Source organism: Balaenoptera musculus, chromosome 13 (genome assembly GCF_009873245.2).
Source record: "Balaenoptera musculus isolate JJ_BM4_2016_0621 chromosome 13, mBalMus1.pri.v3, whole genome shotgun sequence".
NCBI lineage: Eukaryota > Metazoa > Chordata > Mammalia > Artiodactyla > Balaenopteridae > Balaenoptera > Balaenoptera musculus.
The window spans coordinates 11,225,985-11,245,732 of NC_045797.1; the positions used below are offsets into that span (position 1 = coordinate 11,225,985).

General features: G+C 49.4%; 1 long non-coding RNA gene across 1 annotated transcript in view; it reads right to left on the bottom strand.

Moving 5' to 3' along the window:
* The window catches only part of LOC118905810, a 56,555-nt gene extending 37,359 nt beyond the window's left edge, over positions 1 to 19,196 (bottom strand). Inside the window, exon 1 of the long non-coding RNA XR_005022339.1 lies at positions 19,029 to 19,196. This is a non-coding gene — a long non-coding RNA (uncharacterized LOC118905810). The remainder of the gene's footprint in view (positions 1 to 19,028) is intronic.
* Positions 19,197 to 19,748: the final 552 nt, after the last annotated feature.

Sequence of the window (19,748 nt, forward strand, 5' to 3'; positions counted from 1 at the left end):
GGCCAAAGGCTCTGAGAAGTCCTGCAGTAAAAAAAAAAAAATCTCTTGGATCAACTTGGATTTTCCCACTCTCTCCTTGCCTGTAGGCTTTTGGAGGAGCATAGCCTTTATTGTGGTCTACACCCTCACCTCCATGGCCACCTTATGAATGACTTGACCCACAGGTGGCCTGAACATGAAAACAGCAGAGAAGAAGTTGTTTTGAAGCCTCTGCTTCCTAGGGGGGGCAACTGCAGCCGGATGTTCTGGGTGTTTCACCATCGTGTTGTTGAGCTACCAGATTCCAGGGACCCTGCGGCGGGCTGACCTCAGTGGGCGCTCAGTGGTCACAACCTGATCTGTGAAATCCAGGAGAACTCACCTGGGAGCCACGGGTTTAGGAGAATTGGGGCAGGAGCCTGGGGTGGCATCAGGCCCCCTGGTGCTTTCTTTATAACCTGACAGCAAGTTTGTCCCCAAGTAGGGGTGCCTGAGCCTCATGTCCAGGTAATGTCCAGGAACATCCCTCTGGGGCTCTCTCAGTGCTGGATGCTGAGGCCACGGTGGTTCCTTCTGCACAAGGAGGTCCGCAAAGCGGCAGGACCGTGGGTGCTGAGACAATCATGAACACAAAGCACGATTCTCTCAATCCTGAGGGCTCCCCAGGAATGGGTGGGTCAATTGGAAACGTGGTCCAACAGCTCCACCCCCTGGAGTGTGCCTTTTCAGGACAGAGATATAGTCCCTCGGGCTCCTGGACTCTTCGTTCTGGAAGGGACCCTGTTTAGAAGAGCACGGCTGAGCCGTCCATTTAGCAGAGCTCCTGGGCCTCCTGCTGGCAGCCTCCTTTCTCTGTGGGCTCTTCCAGCAGAGAGAACACAGTCCCAGTGCAGGGAGTCGTGTGGCTGGAGGTTCTTTCACGGGGGCAGAATTTCTCCGCGAATTCTCTCCTCACCCCCTTCCCCTTCATTTCCGTAAGCTGCTTTCAAGCCACGTTTCATAAATCAGGACCTGCTGTTACATAAAGCAGCCGTGGAGAGGCCAAGTCACCACGGACAAGTCCACTTCGCCTGCCGCAGGCCCTGCCTTCCTTCCATCGGGGGCTCCCTGGAACTGGGCGTGCAGGGCTGCAAGCGACAGCTGGGCTCCCAGGACAGCGGCTGGGACCTGTTACCTACGTCCAGGCCCAGATTCAGAACACATGGGGCCCAGGGAACAGGCACGGTCCCTTGTTCAAACACTATTAAGAATTTCAAGATGGTGACAGCAGAGCATTAAATCAGGCACCGACCTTGTGAACACGGGGACCTGTGTGATGCACAGGTCGCACAATCACGTGGTTGGCTCAGTCCATCTCTGCCATGGACCCTGGGGACTTAATGGTCTCACCCTAAGTCTTCACAGCGGTAAGACAGACATCACAGCCTCCCAGGAAGACTTCTTTGAAAGGGGGCTCTCAGGCCGGCCCTCTGGGTGCCCTCCCCATATTTCCATCCACTCGAGCCCTTAGCAGACCTGACGGCCCCTCTAATCGTCCGGTTCGACTCCACCTCCACCTGGTGGGGTTGGCTCTTTCTTATAGATTGTGTCCATACCTGATCTTGTGATTGTGTCCATACCTGATCGTCATTGATCTGTTTATTTTTGGTCCCAGAAAAATCAGGCTTCTTTTCTACCTGGGTAGCACGTCTACTTTTCCAGGTTCAGGTCAAAGGTTCTCAATATGCAGATATCCATCCGACCCTGATTCTCCCAGCGCCCATGAGTGTCCCGGGAACTGGCCCGGCCTGGCCTGTGTCCACCTGAGCGTCTGTGTTCCATGAGCTGGCCGCCCGCTGGACCCGTTTACTCCAAGCTTCCCCTCAGCCCTCTCCTGACATCTTCTCCCCTCTGCTGTAGCTGTTCTGTCCTCCAACTGTGTTCACTCTTCATATGTCCCCATTTAGCTGCCCCGACCCCTTCCTGTTTCTGTTTCACATTCTCTAAAAGCGCCGAGCATCCCTCAGCCCTGAAGTCAGGATGTTTGAAAAGCAGAGGGGTTGTGTCAAAGACCTCAATCCCACATTCCAACCAAAATCGCCTATGTCACCCCCTTCCAACTCCCCTAACCTAAAATATATAAACTTAAAATATATTTTCAGCAGGAAAAAGTGAACTGCTTAGTAAATGGTGCTGGGAAAAATTGCTGGCCATTTAGAGACAAGTTTGACAACCCCCCAACACTTCAAATCATAAACAAAAATAAATCTCCATACACTTGGCATTTTAAATCTCAAAAACAAAATTACGTATCACCTGAAGGAAAAAAATATGTGAGAATATTTTTGTAATCTAGAGGTGGGAGCAGACCTTCTAGGCAAGCTAAAACCTGGATGTCAGGAAAATAATAACAGGTTGGACTACATAAAAATTAAATATTTCTGTAAAAGAAATAAGACACAAGAAACAAAGTAAAATGTCAAGCAACAGACTGGGAAAAAAATACTTGCAGGATATATATCAAAGATTTAAAATACAGAATATTTGAAGAGCTCTTACAGAATGACAACAAAAATAGAAAGGAAGAAAGGAAGGGAGGGAGGAAAGAAAGGGGAGAAATTAAGAAAAGGAAGGAAGGAAGGGAGAAAGAAAGAAAGAAAGAAAGAGAAAAGAAAGAAAGAAAGAAAGGAAGAAAGAAAGTGGAGGGAAGGAGGGAGGGAGGGAAGAAGGGGAAACAGGGGGCAAAGAATATGAGTAGGCAATTTTTAAAAGAATAATTAGTAAGCCACAGACCTCTCCTTTAAACCACCTCTCCCCAGAACAATCTGCTAGTTTATACATTTGTTTTTAAAAATCAATATTTCTGGAGGTTGGGTTTAATCCTTTACATTTTTTGATATATAGCTACAATTTTATCAGATTTATGCCATAAAACTCTTCAGCAGGGAGGGCAAAATTTAAAGACATCCCTGAATAGAGAGTCCCCTGAAGAGAGACCAGTTGTGCACGACTGCAAGGTAAGCTGACCACAAAAATGAGGCAAAGGGTGTTCCTTAAAGTGTACTAGTCTAAATGTTAAAGAAGATTAATTATGTTATAGATTACATATGCAATTACTAAATAAGTACAGAGGGAAAAGACTGGAAGCAAATGTGTGTGAATGGGAACAGCAGAAAGTTCTAGCAATAGGAATATGTGTGAGCATCACTTCTTTCCCAGTCTTAATTTCTAAAGCCTGCGCCTTGTGTCAGGACAGCAGTCTGGGTGCTGCCACGGGGTCCCAGCAGAACCCCTTTTCTGTCCTGGGACAGTCACACAGCACCCCTACCTTCAGGCCACCTTCACCTGGTGAATTTGTATTTTCTTCAGATAGTACCTTGAGGTAATAAGCCATTTACATCCCACAGACGTAGTATTTTATTTATTTATTTATTTATTTATTTATTTATTTATTTATTTATTTATTTTTATAGAATTCGCCTGTGAAGCCATCTGGTCCTGGGCTTTTGTTTGTTGAAGATTTTTTTTTTTAATTTTTATTTATTTATGGCTGTGTTGGGTCTTCGTTTCTGTGCGAGGGCTTTCTCTAGTTGCGGCAAGCGGGGTCCACTCTTCATCGCGGTGCGCGGGCCTCTCACTGTCGAGGTCTCTCTTGTTGCGGAGCACAGGCTCCAGACGCGCAGGCTCAGTAGTTGTGGCTCACGGGCCCAGTTGCTCCGCGGCATGTGGGATCTTCCCAGACCAGGACTCAAACCCGTGTCCCCTGCATTGGCAGGCAGATTCTCAACCACTGCGCCACCAGGGAAGCCCCGCAGTATTTTTTATAAGCAGTTTTTGCTTTGCTTCAAATCATGCCCTCAATTTTACAATAAAAGAATTATTTAAAAATGTAAAAGCTGGCACTTGTAGCAAATGGTGGCAAGCAGGGGACCCCCGCGGTAGGTGCATCCCCTGCCCAGCCACAAGGGCGTCCCGGCCAGCACATGATGCCCGAGACGGGGGCTGTGTACGTGGGCACCCACCCTGCCGGTGGCCTTCTGTTCTGAGTCTGGGCTCCTCTGTCTCCTGGCTTTGAAGTCAGGGTTTCACTTGACGACTACTCATCGCTGAAGGCTCGCCTTGCTGCTAAAATAACTTTCCATGAAATACTCTGAAAGAAGCTTCTTGACTGTAAATGCTCTTATATGATAAGAAATGCCCATGTTTGTGTGTGGTTACATCTTGTGTAACTGATTCCACCAGGTTTTCGAGGTGAAAACTGCTCACTTTTGTCATTTCCCAAACCTGACATTCTTTCACTATAATGTGGCAACTTCTCGGTTCTTTAAACTATTTTTTTCTTTAAGTTCTCATGAATTGATGGTTCCTGTTTTTCTGAACTGCTTGTCAAACCCATGTTTATGTTAGACTCACAGACACCCGTGCTCAATAACTAGGAAATGCGGCAAAAAATCCCCTCAGAAAATGTGACTTCCCAGGCACTAGGGAGCCCCTGCCCTCGTTCTGTGAATTTGGAGTGATGCATGTGAACGTGGGCAGAAGGGAAAGGAGCCGGAAAACGACATTGCGGGTGAAAGTTCCGATTGTCGGGGAGGTTCTCGTGTGAGGTTCTCTGCTCACATGGAGCCCATGGCTCAGTCGTGGGCCCTTGGGGGGTGACAGCCCCAAACAGCCCCCTATGGGGCCACACGCCGTAGTCTACCTACTGGACGGAGCATCAACCCCATCACTTACAAAGATGAAGCACGCTTTTCCTTTTCTTTCCTTTTTAACTTTTTCTTTAAGCAAATGTGAAGACCAAATCCCATTTCTGAGCCTTTGCCTTTCGGCAGTTCAGGAAAAGTGAAAACAAAGTGCGAACATCTTATTTGCTTAAATAAAACCTGATTGCCTGCGTCCATCATCCACTCATCCACTTGTGGGCAGATGCTTCTTGAGGGTTAATCCACGCTGGGCTGGACGCGGATGGAGACCTGCTCAGAGGCGCCTCCTTCAGGACCTTTAAGGAGGTGCACCGTATCGTATTCATTTCATAGAGCTGCCACCACAAAATGACTGGGGGGCTCAAACCACAGAAACGTATTATCTCACACATCTGAGGGCTAGAAGTCAGCGATCAAGGTGTCGCAGGGCCACGCTCCCTCTGAAGGCTCCAGGGAAGAATCTGTCCCGAGCCTCCCTCCTCGCTCATGGTAGCTCCTGGCCACTCTCACCCAGCATTCTCTCCATGTGGGTGTCCCAAAAGTCCCCTTCCTGTAAGGACACCAGCCGTCATGGACTAGGGGCCCACCATACTCCAGGATGACCTCATCTTACCTCACTACATGTGATACTATTTCCAAATAAGGTCTCCTTCTGAGTTACTGGAGGGGTGGGACGTCAACATGTGAACCTGGGGGAGATACAAGCCAGCCCATGACACACCCAGAGGCCCTCGATGGTGACTCACAAAGTCGGACTCCTACTCACTTTCGTTGTCATTGACTCTGCCCAACTCTTCCCCCAAACTCGTTCCCCCGAAAATAAGTCCCCTTCTTAATAAACACCTGTCATTTGCTTTCTCTTCCGTCAGAGTCAATGCTGTGCTGAGAAGGAGTCAAATTAAAGGTATTAAAAAGCGTGGAAGTCCATCCAGCTCAAAATCCTGCTGCTGATTTAAATGGTCCTCTGAGGAGGCTACCGGGCCAGCCTGGCGTCTGAAAGAAACAGGGATGGACAGAAGGGCCGGGCCACCCTCTCTCGGCAAAGCTGTCACCCACCCTGGGCCTCTGAGTTGCCTTCTGTCTCCTCAGCCCCCGGGTGCTCTGAGGGTAAAATCCAGCTTGTCCCACAGGCCCGGGGGCTGCCATGAGGACAGCTGTCCACTGAGAAGCTGGCATGGTCGTGGCCTTGGGTGACGGGCTGGCTTGGGACTCCGGCTACCCCACTTGTCAGCTGTGTGACAATGAGAAGCCCACGCACTGCAATGAAGAGTAGCCCCCGCTTGCACAACTAGAGAAAACCCGAGCTCAGCAACAAAGACCCAACGCAGCCAAAAATAAAATAATAAATAATAAATTAAAAAAAATAATAATAAGCCCCTTTCATTCCACTTTATATTGAATCTGTTTAAAAAAAAAAGCAGCACCTCAGAGGGGAAGCGGTGCCTGAGTCAGCACAGTGACTCAGGCGCCGCTTCCCCTCTGAGGAATGGGGACCATCATTTAGGGGGATTCGGTGAGTGACAGCGTGTGAGACACTGGCCCAGGGCAGGTGCTCGTAGAAAGCCAGCCGTGACTGCTTGGGGCACCGTCTCCCACCACAGGAGCACTGACTTTCACTAGGCGGGGAGGTTTGCTCAGGAGAATTCTGAGATTAATTCTTTTGAACCCGCAATCCCCGTTTCCGGATCTGCTTGTTCTGTAAATACAATTTGGTGTCAAGGTGACTCTAGGGGTCTGGGACCCTCATGAAGCACAGGGCATCAGAGCCACTGCTCTCCTTCCTGGTCCTCAGCCGGTTTCCAGGTTGTCACCTTGGGGAATGGAGACACAACCCCTGGGAACGTGTCTTAGAACTGCCTGATCCTGGCAACTCACCCCTCTGGCTCCCTGGGCCTTCGCTGGGGACCGGAGCCCACACGTGCCTTCCCAGAGTGCGAGGGCCTGCCTGCCTGTCCCCTGGACACCTGGGCAAGCTCAGGGCCTCACCCCCAGTACAGAGAAGAAGGGGACGTTCAGCCAGCCCCGCTAGAACCCTGAGATTTGCCAGCCCCAAACGCAGGGCTGCTGAGCTCAGAGCCCATAAGCCGATCCTCTCCACACACAAAAGTGGTTTCACAGTCAAAAACGACTGTGATAGTTTTTATGGAAAATAGGAAAGAAAAGAAAAAGACTCATTCAACTACGTGCTTATATTTGCATAAAGTCTGGATGGACACGGAAGACACTAAGAATAGGGTGATGAGTGGGGGAGGTCAGTGGGAACCAGATGGGAGACCGTGGGAGCAACATGCTTTCCACTGGACAGCTTTTTATACAGTTTTATTTCTGAACCTTCTTCAAACAAATTAAAGCTGGAAACCTTATTGCCTATTCACCACATTTGCAGATTAAAAGAGACAATCCGTATGGTCATCTCAAGAGATGCTGAGACACACCAGCTAAACAGCGCCCCCTGTGCACCCCTTTCCAGGTGCTGCCCTCTGGGTGCCCGTGGCCGGAGGGTGCGCCCCATCACTCACCAACCTCAGAGCACCTGCGAGACACCCCACGGCCAGGGACGAGCTGCCCCAGAAGGGATTACAAAAGAGTTGTCTTCTCGGAAATAATGTACTTGAATGATCCTAAAAGGCTTTCATCTGGATGTGCTCTTGGAAAAGAGAATCCCTTCTCGAGTGACCATTCCTGTTCCATCCAAGTGTTCCCCGGTGATGGACTCAGCTGGTGAACACAGAGCAGGTAATGCCCGCTTTGGACCAGCAGACAGAGCCTGGGAGACTCACTTTCTCCCGGGGAAGCTCGTGGTTTGCAGTCACCTCTTGTGCTGCTGGGTGGCAGTCTGCGCTCATTCTGCGTCTCACCTCTCCCTCTGCAGATCTTAACCCTGAGCTGGCACTTCTGGGGACTTCAAAGGGACCATTCACAGACAGCCACCCGTCTGTCAGGCTGGGCTTAGTGGCTCCAGCTTGAAAGACAAATCTGAAGTGAATCAAATGCATCCAACCCACAAACTCTGAGGATGTGACTATGTAAAACAACTAAAACAGCAATCATTTGACAACTGAGCATTCAAATGTTCTGAAAGTTTAAGGTAACTTACTGCTCGTATCTAATAAACAACTGCCCAAGAGTTAGCCAGCCTTGCCAAAAGCCCCCCGTGCTTGAAGATGAGGGAAAGAAAGAACAGAACGGGAGAGAAGGAGGATGGCTACCCATCAGAAGTCTGGCTGAATGTCTGAATTATTACTGCCTGCCCCACCAGTCTATGGGATCACATCACACATCTGATTGTATGTTCCTCGTCCTTTCACCCACATGACTGAAACCTGTGCAGCAAGGTAAGCTGTTTGTATTCGATGAGGTGCCCCAGAATGTTAAATGCTGGCAACCTTGAAGACAATCGCTAGTGGAGTGCCACAGATCTCTGCTCTTGGTCTACACTGATTCAAAAGATCTTCCGGTAAAGATATAAAAGGGATACCTCTCCAACTGGCAGATGATGTGAAGCTTTACATTTTAATTAGAGAATATACGGGCCAAATCTAGAAGATCAAACTAAGGAGAATGTAAAATTTTACTTCTGTTTTAAAAAATCAAAAATAAGTCAGCACCTCAAATGCAACATGAGAGAGATGTGGCTTTAAACATGTCCCCACACAGAGGCAGGGATGGCAGCTGCTTGCGGGTCCAACGGATGGGCGTGTTGGCCCCAAACCTCAACCTAGTATCCCTTACGAGGGAGGGTATGGTGCTCATGTGAAGAGGGACATCAGAGAGCTGCAGTCCGTGCCAAGGAGGGCAGCACGGGGTCACAGTTGCTGCATCTTTCAGGAACCAAAGGAAGAAGGAAGAGCTTGAATACAAGTGGTGATGTCCATGCATTTGGAAGGGCTCTGGCGTGGAAGAAGCTGGGGCTCATGTTATAATTCAACAGTTTGGGAGACAGAATAATTGCTCAATGAACGTGTTGAATTATGACTGCAATTATGATCATGGCTATGATGGAGTGGCTTCAGGGGCAGAGCTAGGTCCAAAATGTGCAAATACCAGAAAAGAGGTGTTGGATTAAGCTGTGTCTGGAAGGAGAGAAGGGGTTTAAGTATAGATCAGATGACCCCTTATGCCATAAGGCATCCCCGTCTTATGCAGCGGTCCCCAACCTTTTTGGCACCAGGGACCGGTTTCGTGGAAGACAATTTTTCCAGGGATGGAGTCGGGGGGGCGGGATGGTTCAGGCAGTAATGCAAGCGATGGGGAGCGATGGGGAGAGGCAGATGAAGTTTCGCTCGCCCGCCGCTCACCTCCTACTGTGCGGCCCGGTTCCTAACACGCTGTGGACCAATACTGGTCCGAGGCCTGGGGGTTGGGGACCCCTGACTCATGGGGCTTACACAGAGGGGCTGTGAGGGTGGTGGGAGTGCCCTTCGAACCCAGGGAACTCCCAGTGGCCAGTGAAGCATGTCTTCGTGATGATGTTGACTCCGAGTTGGGCTGTTGAGCACCTGCCATCGTGGGTCCCCTGGCCCATGCTGTACGAGGACCAGAGAGGCTCTGTGACTGGCTCCTGGCCACAGAGCTGGCGAGGGGGAGCCAGAGCTCCACTCTAGCTGCCAGATCTGCACAGGAAAAGCAAGCAACACACACACACACACACACACACACACACACACACCCCCCTACTCCTCTCAGACCTCCACTCAAATATCTTCTCATCAGAGGGACCACCAGAGGCCACCCCTTATGTGGGAGACACCCTCGCCCAGCACTGCTGGGCCCCCTCCTCTGGCAGCCCTCCTCACAATCACATTTGCTCATCCCCTGCTTCCATAGGTCCTAAGAAACATTTGTTGAATAATGAGTGCATAAAAGGATGTTGACATGTACACACTACTGTATTTAAAATATTGGGTTGGCCAAAAAGTTCATTCAGGTCTTTCTGTAACGTCTTCCGGAAAACTCGAACGAACCTTTTGGCCAACCCCACAGATAACAAACAAGGACCTACTGTAGAGCACAGGGAACTCTGCTCAATATTCTGTAATGACCTAAATGGGAAAAGAATTTGAAAAAGAATAGATACATGTATATGTATAACTGAATCACTTTACTGTATACCTGAAACTAACACAACATTGTTAATCAACTATACTCCAGTATAAAAAAAAAGGAAAGGATGCACTATTGAATCTCTTTCCCCCAGTGGTCTAGGGCTCCACAGCTCATGCTGTCCCTGAGCCTGGAAAAAAAGCCAGAATTCCTCCGATGCCGAGGTTGGAGTGGATGGACCACTGCTGGGGTGGAGATCTGGGACCCAAAGAAAGGTCAGGAGTAAATGGCATATGAATCATCTATGCCTTGATTTTTAAAAAAAAAAAGGGAAAATTAAAACAGGTAAATGGCAAAAAGGCATCAATTCCAAGCTAATATTATAAAGCACTTACTATGTGTGGCACTTTTCTAAGAATTTTTCATGAAGGAACTCCTTTCATCCTCGAAACAATCCTCTGTGCTCATTGTGCCTGTTCCCATTTCACAGATTAGGAAACGGAGGTCAGGAGGCACAGATGACTTGCCAGGCAGCGAGTAGCAGTCTAAGCGGAGGTTCAGCTCCAGCAGCTGCTTCATCATAGTGCCCCACAGCCTCCCCACCGACAGACGGTCCACGGACCGAGAGCAAACGGCACTGGGCCTGGGGGAGCCGCCAGGAGCGAAATCTTGGAATTTGGGGGGGTGCCTCAGGGGAGGGATGGCAGTGCGTCTCAGCCCACGATCCCATACGTGTGCAAGGTCATCATCTGCGCCTGAGAGAACGTGTGCTGTGCTGAGAGCTGCAAGGCCGGGGGCCGAGGTTTGCCATCTTCCCCCCGGGGCAGATCATCTCCCCCCCGCTTGCATGTTTCTTGTCAATGATGGCTGAACACAGTTTAATGCTTCTCTCTTAAAAAGTCAAAAGAGTCAAAAGACACACTTGGGGGATGTGTAGGAGGCCAGTAACAGGAACCACGCCTGAGCTTAGTCCCTGGGGTGGCTTCACGCAAACAAAACTAAGGATGCTTATCCCCAAACAGGAAAGTTCACCATCAAATACCACAAGCACAGACGGTCAGGCTGTGTGCTCCTCACTTGAGGCCCCCGCACCTCGAAAAAGCCATCAACCCCACTGGCAGAAATGCTCCAGGTGTCAGGCACCCAGCCCCGGTTTCCTCCTGGACAGGCCCCTCAGCTGGGGCCCTCGAGGCCCTGAGAGTCACTTGGGGTTTTATCCGCCTGAGATGGGGACATCGAGGCTCACGGCCACTGGTGGCAGAGGCCCTGGACCCCCATCTGCCTGGCCCACAGCTCCTGGCTGAAGGGTCCTCCACCTGGGAGGGACACCCACCCTCCGGGTGACCTCAGCGCATGTGGTACCCAATTCTGAACTTTCACCCCAGTGCCACATCCTTCCTCAGGGTGACAGCCCGACTCTCAAAGCTGCCCGGATTAGGAAAACAAGCTCTAGATCTGTGCCGTCCAATAGGGTAACCACTAGCCACATGTGGCTATGTACCCTTACATTTAAATTAACTGAAATGAAGTAAACATTTAAATTCAGTACCCAATCACACTAGCCACATGTGGCTGCAGTCACTCATTGGACGGCTTGCTCTGGAGGTTTGGGAAGCCACAGAGGACACCATGTGACTCCCATGGGTTCCCCGAGCGTCTTCTGTTTCTTCCCCTCTGTTATCACGGCTCTTTCTGCCCCCCAGGCCAAGACGGAGGTCTAGGTTAGAAGAGGTCCAGCAGCAGGCATTGGGCAGCACAGGCGTGCAGAAGGAGCTCCCACCGGACACAGCCGAGGGCAGCTACGGAGGCTGGGAGCGCACGCCAAGACCCCAGGAGCGGTGGCGCGCCTCCAGGCAGGGCTCTGTGGTCAGGCGACAGAGCCCCGGGTCATGCGGGCCCCCGTTCGGCTGGAGCAGGACCCTGCGTAGCTCTGGGGCCTCACCTTGACTGCTTCAGGTCTTCAGCGTTGAAGCAGCCGTGCTGGCGGCCGCCTCAGTGGACTCCCCCCACCTCCAGCCCCGGTTTTCTGGAACCCGGTAACCCCAGGATTGTTTAATGATACCGGGACCAACAGGGATCCCCAATCATGAAAGAATCTGAATTCCCCAACAGGCAGGTTGAGGGGGTAAAGTAGGGGCAGGGTAAGCTTGGAACAGATTTCATGTAATTTAGAGATTTGGAGAATAAAGGAGTGTTCCAGTTTTGATGCCTTAGCATTGGAGACGGAAACCCTTACCCCCTGAACAAACCCATTGAATAAGCGGAGCAACTACAGGGAGAATGAGGAATGGGGAAGTAAAAGTGGACACAGGGTAGATGACTCTGCTCTGAGAATCCTTATCTGAAAACCCACACCGTCATTTCCGAAGCTGACTTGAGGCTCACCAGCTATACACCACAGGCCAGATCCGCCTGCCATCCTCAGAGGCACTGCCAGGGCCACCCATAGTCCAAGGGACCACCCACAGTCTAGAGGGCCACCCATAGTCCGGGGGATCACTCACAGTCCCAAAGATCACCCACAGTCCAGAAGCCATCCCCCCCCACCGGGACCAGCCTCCATTCTCCATGATGAGGCCCTCCTAGGGCCTTCCTCTACACTGGGCACACAGAGGACAAGGCCTTGGGCCCATAATACTCTCAAAATAAAATGTTTTAGTTTATTTTCACATCAGAAGAAAAACCTGAGTATAATGAAATTGAATATATAAGAATAAATCCAGTCTGGATGACATGCATCTTTGTACCAAGACAGTCATGATACTTTTTTTCATCAGGAAGGGCCCACAAACACAAAAGCACCTGAGGGCCATGGAAGTGACTCTGCAGCCCTGAGCCTTTGCCTGTTATACCAGAGATATGAAATGCAGCTGCACACAGAAGGGACCCTGACAACCCTATGGACCCTCCTAGTTGACCCACAGATTGAATCTCTCCACCAGTGATTTCTCCCACCTCTCTCTGCATCATGCAGGTAAACCCACTCCAAAAAGAGTCACATCTCCAGGTAAAGCTCCTGGCCTCCCAAACCTGCTCCATCTGCTGGCTCTGCCAGCCTTAGCACTGGCTTCCTTCCTCCAAATTGTCTTATGGTTTCAAGGAGGCTGCTGGATTTCCAGCCATCACCTCTGCATTCCACACAGGAGGAAGGAGGGACCTGAGGGGAAAAGGTTAAGTCTCTTAGATGTCAAGGTCCTTTAAGGAGCTTTCCTAAAATCCCCAGCTACCCCACTGCAGACTATGTCTTCCACTGGCCACCCCATCTGTACAGGAGCTGGAGGAGGAAGGCCCTGGGATGGTGCAGAGCAAGCAAAGCACAGGAGGGGCCTTAGGTCCAAGGTGGGGTAACAGCAAACACTCCCCCTCCCCCAAATCCATCCTGTCCTCATGCATCCTCCTGGCCCTGATTGTGTCGCTAGATAACAGGCAGTTGTGTGGAGTGGAGAATGTGACAGTTCCCCCTTCTCTGGCCTTTGATCAGATTGAGTGATGTGAATAAACTGCAGCCCCTTGAAGCCCAACCTCTTCTACTTCAGCCATCCTGCTCTTCGCTGGAACCCTGCCCAGCCTTTGAAGCCAGGTCTGGGCAGTTTCCTTGCTGCACCCTCAGGACTGGAAGGGCGTGGTCCTGACTCAGGAGGCCAGAGTTCTCTGGAAGAGCTGGCTGTGAGGAAAGGGGCGAGTCATGAGGCCAGACATAGCTGAGATTCCTGGTGTGTCCCCTAGTGGGGAGGTGGGGGGGAAGAATGCTCAGCTTGGACCCGATTCTATAATGCGTCTTCCCCAGGCAGGAGGTGCTGTCAGAGGTGAGGGCTCCCCACTTCCCTGGGCCGGTCTCCTGGGGCACCCATGGCGGCCTGACCTTATTGAACTTATTTATGTCTATTTCACCAGAAATATATAAATAGCAGAGACCTTGTCTGCCGGTTCACATCTCTGGGTCCAAGAACCGGACGGTTGGGTTCAAAGCCAAGCTCCTCTACTTACTAACAGTGTGACCTTACTCAACTCCTTAAACCCTCCTGTGCCCCAAGTTCCTCATCTGGGTGACGGGGACGATAATTGATAGAATCCGCACACAATTATGTAAGGACTAAGTGAGGTCGTATGTACAAAGCATCCAGAACTGTGCCTGGTACCAAGCAAACACTCCATAAACAAAGCAGTGCTCGAATTATCATTATTTTATTGGATAAATGAGAAATATTTGCTAAATGCATGAATGAAAAGAAATCCTACTTCGATATAACAAAAAAATCAAACAAGTGATTTCTGTCCCTTTGAATGTCTCCTCCAGTTGTTCAAAGCCCTTGAAGCCCCAGTCTCTTTGTACCCCCCTCCTGATACTTCCAGTGAGAGAAACGTGGTTATTTCATGTCTGCTTTTTGCCCCTCTCATATCCTTTCTCCTCTGCTTCCTGTGTTGTCAACAACCCCTGTTGTCAGGGGCAGCAATGTGCCCAGTTAAAAAACAACATTTCCTAGGATCCTCTACAGATAGGGGGCCAGTGAAACACTTAGGCAGAAAGGGTTAGTTGGGGATTCTAGGAAGGTTCTTTAAAGGAGCCTGACATCTAAGATTCTTAGTCTTTTGCCCCCACCTCTTTCCTTCCTCCTGAGTGGAATGCAGAGGTGATGGCTGGAGCTCTAGCAGCCTTCATAAAACCATAAGACAATTTTGAGGAAGGAAGTCAATGCTAAGGATGGCAGAGAAGAGAGATGAATGAACTGACTGCCCTTTGACCTTCACCTTGGACAGACAGCTTGCTTTGTCTTTTTCTACTTGAGAGAAAGTAAATCTAACACTTGCTGGAGGCACTGTTATTTTGTAATTTCCCTTTATACCCCTTTATATCTAGCTGAACTGATAGAAACCCATGCATCCCTCTCACACTCTATAAATGATTTGTCCAGTGAGAATAGTTAAAATGATACATTGCTGCCATCATTAAAAGTTCCAATGTTTTAAGTATGATACATTTTTGAAAGACAGGGTGGCTAGAAGGGCTAAAAGCCCCTGTAGCAGAAGTCTTTACTTGCAGGATAATCAATCCTGAAAGCAAAAGATAAGCAAGAAAACTGTAATGGATAAGACTGGCCATCACTGTTAGCTTTTCCAATTATACAAGATGCAATAAAACCAGTTTTTTTGGGTTTTTTTTTTTTATCAAAGTAATCCTCTGAGAACAGCCAAACATCCCACCCACCCCTCCTTCCTGTGGCCTCGACTTCCTTCTGATCTGTTGTTGGCTTCTCCCTGCCTGAGCTCTGTGGTCTAACCAGAAGCCTCCTGAGTCTGGTAGGAGCCCAAACCCTGCCCCGCAGCACTGCCCCACCCATGGCGCTGGGCAGAGGGTCCTCTGGATTATGGCACAAGTGGCAGCTGCAGGGAAAAACTCCCCACAAAGTGGTGCCATTTAAGACTGACGTACACGCTGGAGCCAGTGCCCGGGATGCAAAGCCTAAGCTCAGAAAGGAGATGGACAATGCACTTGGTGCCTTACTTTGACGGGGCCACTCCAGAGAGGGCAGACAGAGCAAAAGGACACACTTCTCTTGGACCCCTGCAGAATGAGTGTAAAGATTTGGCTTTTGAGGCACTGCATGATCTTGAATACCTCCAGAATCAACAAGGAAAGGTCCTGTTATGTTCCCCCGGGTTTTAGTTTTAAGTGTATCTTACTTAATATTTTCAATATGAGTCAGCTCCATATACTATGATGATTTTCAAATAACCAGAAGTTGACTGTAGCTGGCTTTAAGACAGGAAGCATGAGTACAGAATCCAGCTGCTTCCACCCCGGGGGCAGGTCTGAATTCAGTGGTCCTATATTTTCTGGCTTGTGACCTCAGTCTGCTGGATGACGCACAGAACCCTCCCGGTCCCCTGCTTTTCCTGACTCTCCTCTCCTGATGGGGGTAAGGGGCTCTCCCATCACCAATGCACTCCTTGAAGCAACTGCTCTGCCTGATACACCCGCCTGGGAATCCTGGACCTCCAGTGAGTTGAGTAACTGGCCATCGTTTCTACCTTCCAGGGTGGGTATGTGTGTATGTTGGGAGGAGGGGGTTAAAGGTAATATACAGAAAGTTACTACCATATGGTTGGAGCTGAATGAAATGGGAGCTGCTCTCACTGTGATGATGTGAAGGGTAAGGATGATGATGATGATGGTCATGATGATGGTCGTGACACCTAGAACCCCAGGTATTCCTGGAGAGAACCAAGAAGCACTTCCCATTCACCTAATCCATAAATGTCCTGCAAATACAGAACATGCCATGTAATTCATGACCCAGACAGGATCTTACTTCGGGGGCATGAGAGCCAATTCCTTCTGGATTCACAGGGTTCAGGGCCCAGGGAGAGATGGAAAGGTGTGTGGGTATATTTCTAAATCACTGAATGTGTACTTAATGGCTGTTGAATCTCCTTGTAACTTGTGTGCCAATTATCACTGATCTTTACAAGGACCCTCGAGGGTGGTGCTATTATATTCCCATTTCACGATGATGAAGGTAGGACACCAAGAAACTAAGGAACTTGCCCAAACTGCCAAACAGCGGGGGACACACAAACACACACACACACACACACCCCTATCAGGTACCATGGAAACCTCGTGGCAGGAGGTAATGAGAGCCCAGGTCGGGGTGTTGACTAGGAGTGGAGAGTGGGGGACCAGACCAGCAAGCCATAGCCAGTCCCCAGGCTGAGGATGCCACGACCATAGGGCACCGGGCAACTTCCAAATGTCATCAAACTCTCAGCATTTGTTTGTTTGTTTGTTTGCTTTGGATGTAGATGTCCTTTTAAAACGTCTGCTCAGTTTCTATCCTCGAATGTTTCCCTCTTTACTCCCTGTCTGCATCCACACTTAGAATCAGCATCTTTGGGTAGTTAGAAAAACATGACAAAGCAGCAAATCACGTTAATAAATGCTCTCTTTTCAGACCTAGCCATGGCCTTATTTCTGACCATTTTAAATGATTCTTTCTCCTGATTACAGAAATGATAACAGCAGTTCATCACAGGCTTATGTCTCATGGGTAAGAGACCAGTGGACCTCTAACATCCATACAACTGCCTGACTTCTACACGACACAATCAATGTCTAGGATAAAATCAGCCACTTCAAAGCCACTTCCCAACAGTGTTTATCCGGGAGGATTTTACAGACAGTGATAAACACAAGTTTGATAGCTGGTGTGGTCTCTGAAACGAGGACAGGAGAAAGTGCAGGCAGACGTGGAACACAGAGGCACCTCCCAAGGCATTTCTCCTTTTACGGACTCTTCTCTCCATGAAGATGGCATTTCTCTGAGCGCTTATGAAGATTACTCACCAAGAAAGAGACACTGGGCAGGTCTCCCACCTTGGAAACCCCTGGTCTCTGCCTGGCTGAGGCGCCAAGCTGACACTTGTATGCCTGTGACTCAGCCTTGGAACAACGCTGATCACACTGGAATCGCAGGATCTTGCTTGAAAAAGTCAAGGCACTAACTCGGGGAGCCCAGGTACCCAGCCTTTAGGGTACAGGTAAGAAGAGAAGCTAGCAGAGCTAACATTGAGGGGGTCCCTTCTGAGTCCAGACCCTCTTCTACGCACTTGGCAGACGCTGGTTCTCTGAGTCCTCCCAGGCGGCCCCTGAAACGGGTGGTGTCACGCACGGTCTGGAAGCCCAAGGCTATCAGAGCCTTGAGACATGAGGGTTCATCAGGGCCTGTGACCCAAAGAATATGGGATCCCCACCAACAGTCATCGGAACACAAGAAACCAATCCCAGGCAGGTCAGCAGAACTTAGAGGCGGGGTGGGGGGAGGGGAAATGGATTCAAACAGGCCTGCCTTAGGCCCTTGAGCTGCTAGCCTGCAACCCAATCATTAATTTTTTAGAAATTTTCTTAATAGCTTTCTCATTTTATAGATAAGAAGAATAAAATTGGAGGGAGGTTTTCTTCCTCAGAATCCCGCTCTCAGATTTTAAGCTGACAGTCTTCCCACGCCACGTGTCACCTGCAGAACTTGGGCTTTGAAGCTCACACGGTGACCGCCTCTCCCACCGGGTCCCTCAGCCAGGACAGCTTCAGCCCCTGGGCCACCCCAGCCTTTCATAAACTCTGGATTTTTAATTGAACCAACCGTATACTCAACCAATCCGGTCATGGCATAACCTAAAAACCATCAGCATCAGCCAAAGGAGATGGTCCGGCACAGGGACCCCTCAGCAAAGGGGCCTCCCAGCCACACATGGCAGAGCTGGGACCGAAGCTGAAGGCGTCACCAAAACAGGGGAGGCATCAAAGTTGGTTCTAACGGAAGACCAAACAGCCGAATCCTCCTAGAGGGGGCCCGCCAGCTACCACACTGTGCTGGGGGGCAAATCGAATGTTCTCTCAGCTGCTCCAATTTTAGAAATCAGGTGCTGACTCATTATTAACCCAGGAAGCCCACACACTCAAATGACTGTACTGAAAAAGCTCTGTCATACCCTGCTTACTGATGTGCAGATTTTTAAGCAAATTTGAAAAATGTTTATCATAAGGTATTTATGACATTTTAACCGTTTCATTTACAGTAACCAGACGACATTTGAAAAAAAAAAAAAAAGTTTCCTGTATTTTAGTTGACAGTAAAGCTAAGCTTTATCAGAATGTTAACAGCTTGAGAAACACATACCGAGGTGAAGTCAGGTCTCAAAACCACTCAATTCCCCCTTCCTCACCCCCTGCCCCCCAGTCCGCGGCATAATTTTCTTTCTGATTTTACTATCGTTTGTGCCTTTCAGTGTTAAGGAAAGGCAAAAGACACCGAATAAGCTCCTGGAATCTTTCTCATGCTCTTAGAGAGAAAAGCCAAAATTCTGCCTCTTTATTGTATTTCTTGCACTAGAAGTGGGCAGCTCAGACCACGCGGCCAGAAATTGCTCAGAAGCTGTCTTTCCTCCACCTCTGAGAAGCGGAAGCCAGCCCGGCCTCAGCACCCCTGGGTTAGTTAGCTCAGTCACCCACCTCCACCTCTGAACTTCCCTTCGACTCCACAGAGGAGTCTCAAGCAGCTTCTTTTAAACCAGCCAAGCATCACTGGTCTCCTCGGTAATACAGGATGAGCATTCTCACAATGAACCGCTAAGAAACTCCAAACAATCAGGCTCACAGACAGTAGCTACAGGGATGAGGGCGGGGGAGCAACCTTTCTAAAGTCAAAGATCTTCAATGTCTCAACGAAAACACGGTATCCACTCCAAGACCCCTCAGCTTTCCTAGAGCTGAGACTCTGCGGCAAACTGCAGAAATGAACATGAAAGTGACAGAAACCTACTCACCAGGGAGAAGCTGAGGGCCCCACCTTCCCAGGACCAGGCTGTGAAGATCTGAAAGCAGATGCTGGCTCAGGCACAGCCCGCCTGGAATGTCAGTTTGAAACTTGAAAAGCAACGACCATACAGTCAGTTATTTCCCTCCATTCCCAATGATGTCCACACGATTGAGACTCAAAAAAAAAAAAAAAAAAAAAAAAAGGCGCACACCTCAATCTTCATTCTCATTGGAACGAGATGACTCATGCTGACTCACAGCTACCACTTCCTCTCCCGACATTCTCTTCATACTTGTGAGCTGGGCTGGTCCCGTTCCCAGGGTCTTTGCAGCCCTTCCTGGAAGAACAGCCTTCCTGACCCCAGCAAGCAGACCCAGCCACTGCCCTACATGTAGCCCTGGGAGGCTACACTAGGGAAATGCTTTATTTAGGAGATCTGGGAACAGCTGAAAAAGAAAATGCATGAACTTCCTATGCATTTGAACCTCCAAGAGACACTGAAATTTTGTAACGGATTGCAAAACTCCTGCACTAAACTGCTCTTTTCAGGGCATTTCAGGGGGAGAGAGGAATGAGGTAGCATCTTCTTCTTCCAGGAGGTTAGTTTGCCCTAGTCATGCTTATTTCAGCGCACGTTTTCTCCTGCACCTCTTCCTCTGATAGAGTAATAAATCACGGGCTCTAAAATCATGATCTCTTCAAAGCTATTTATTAAGAGGTCGTGTGC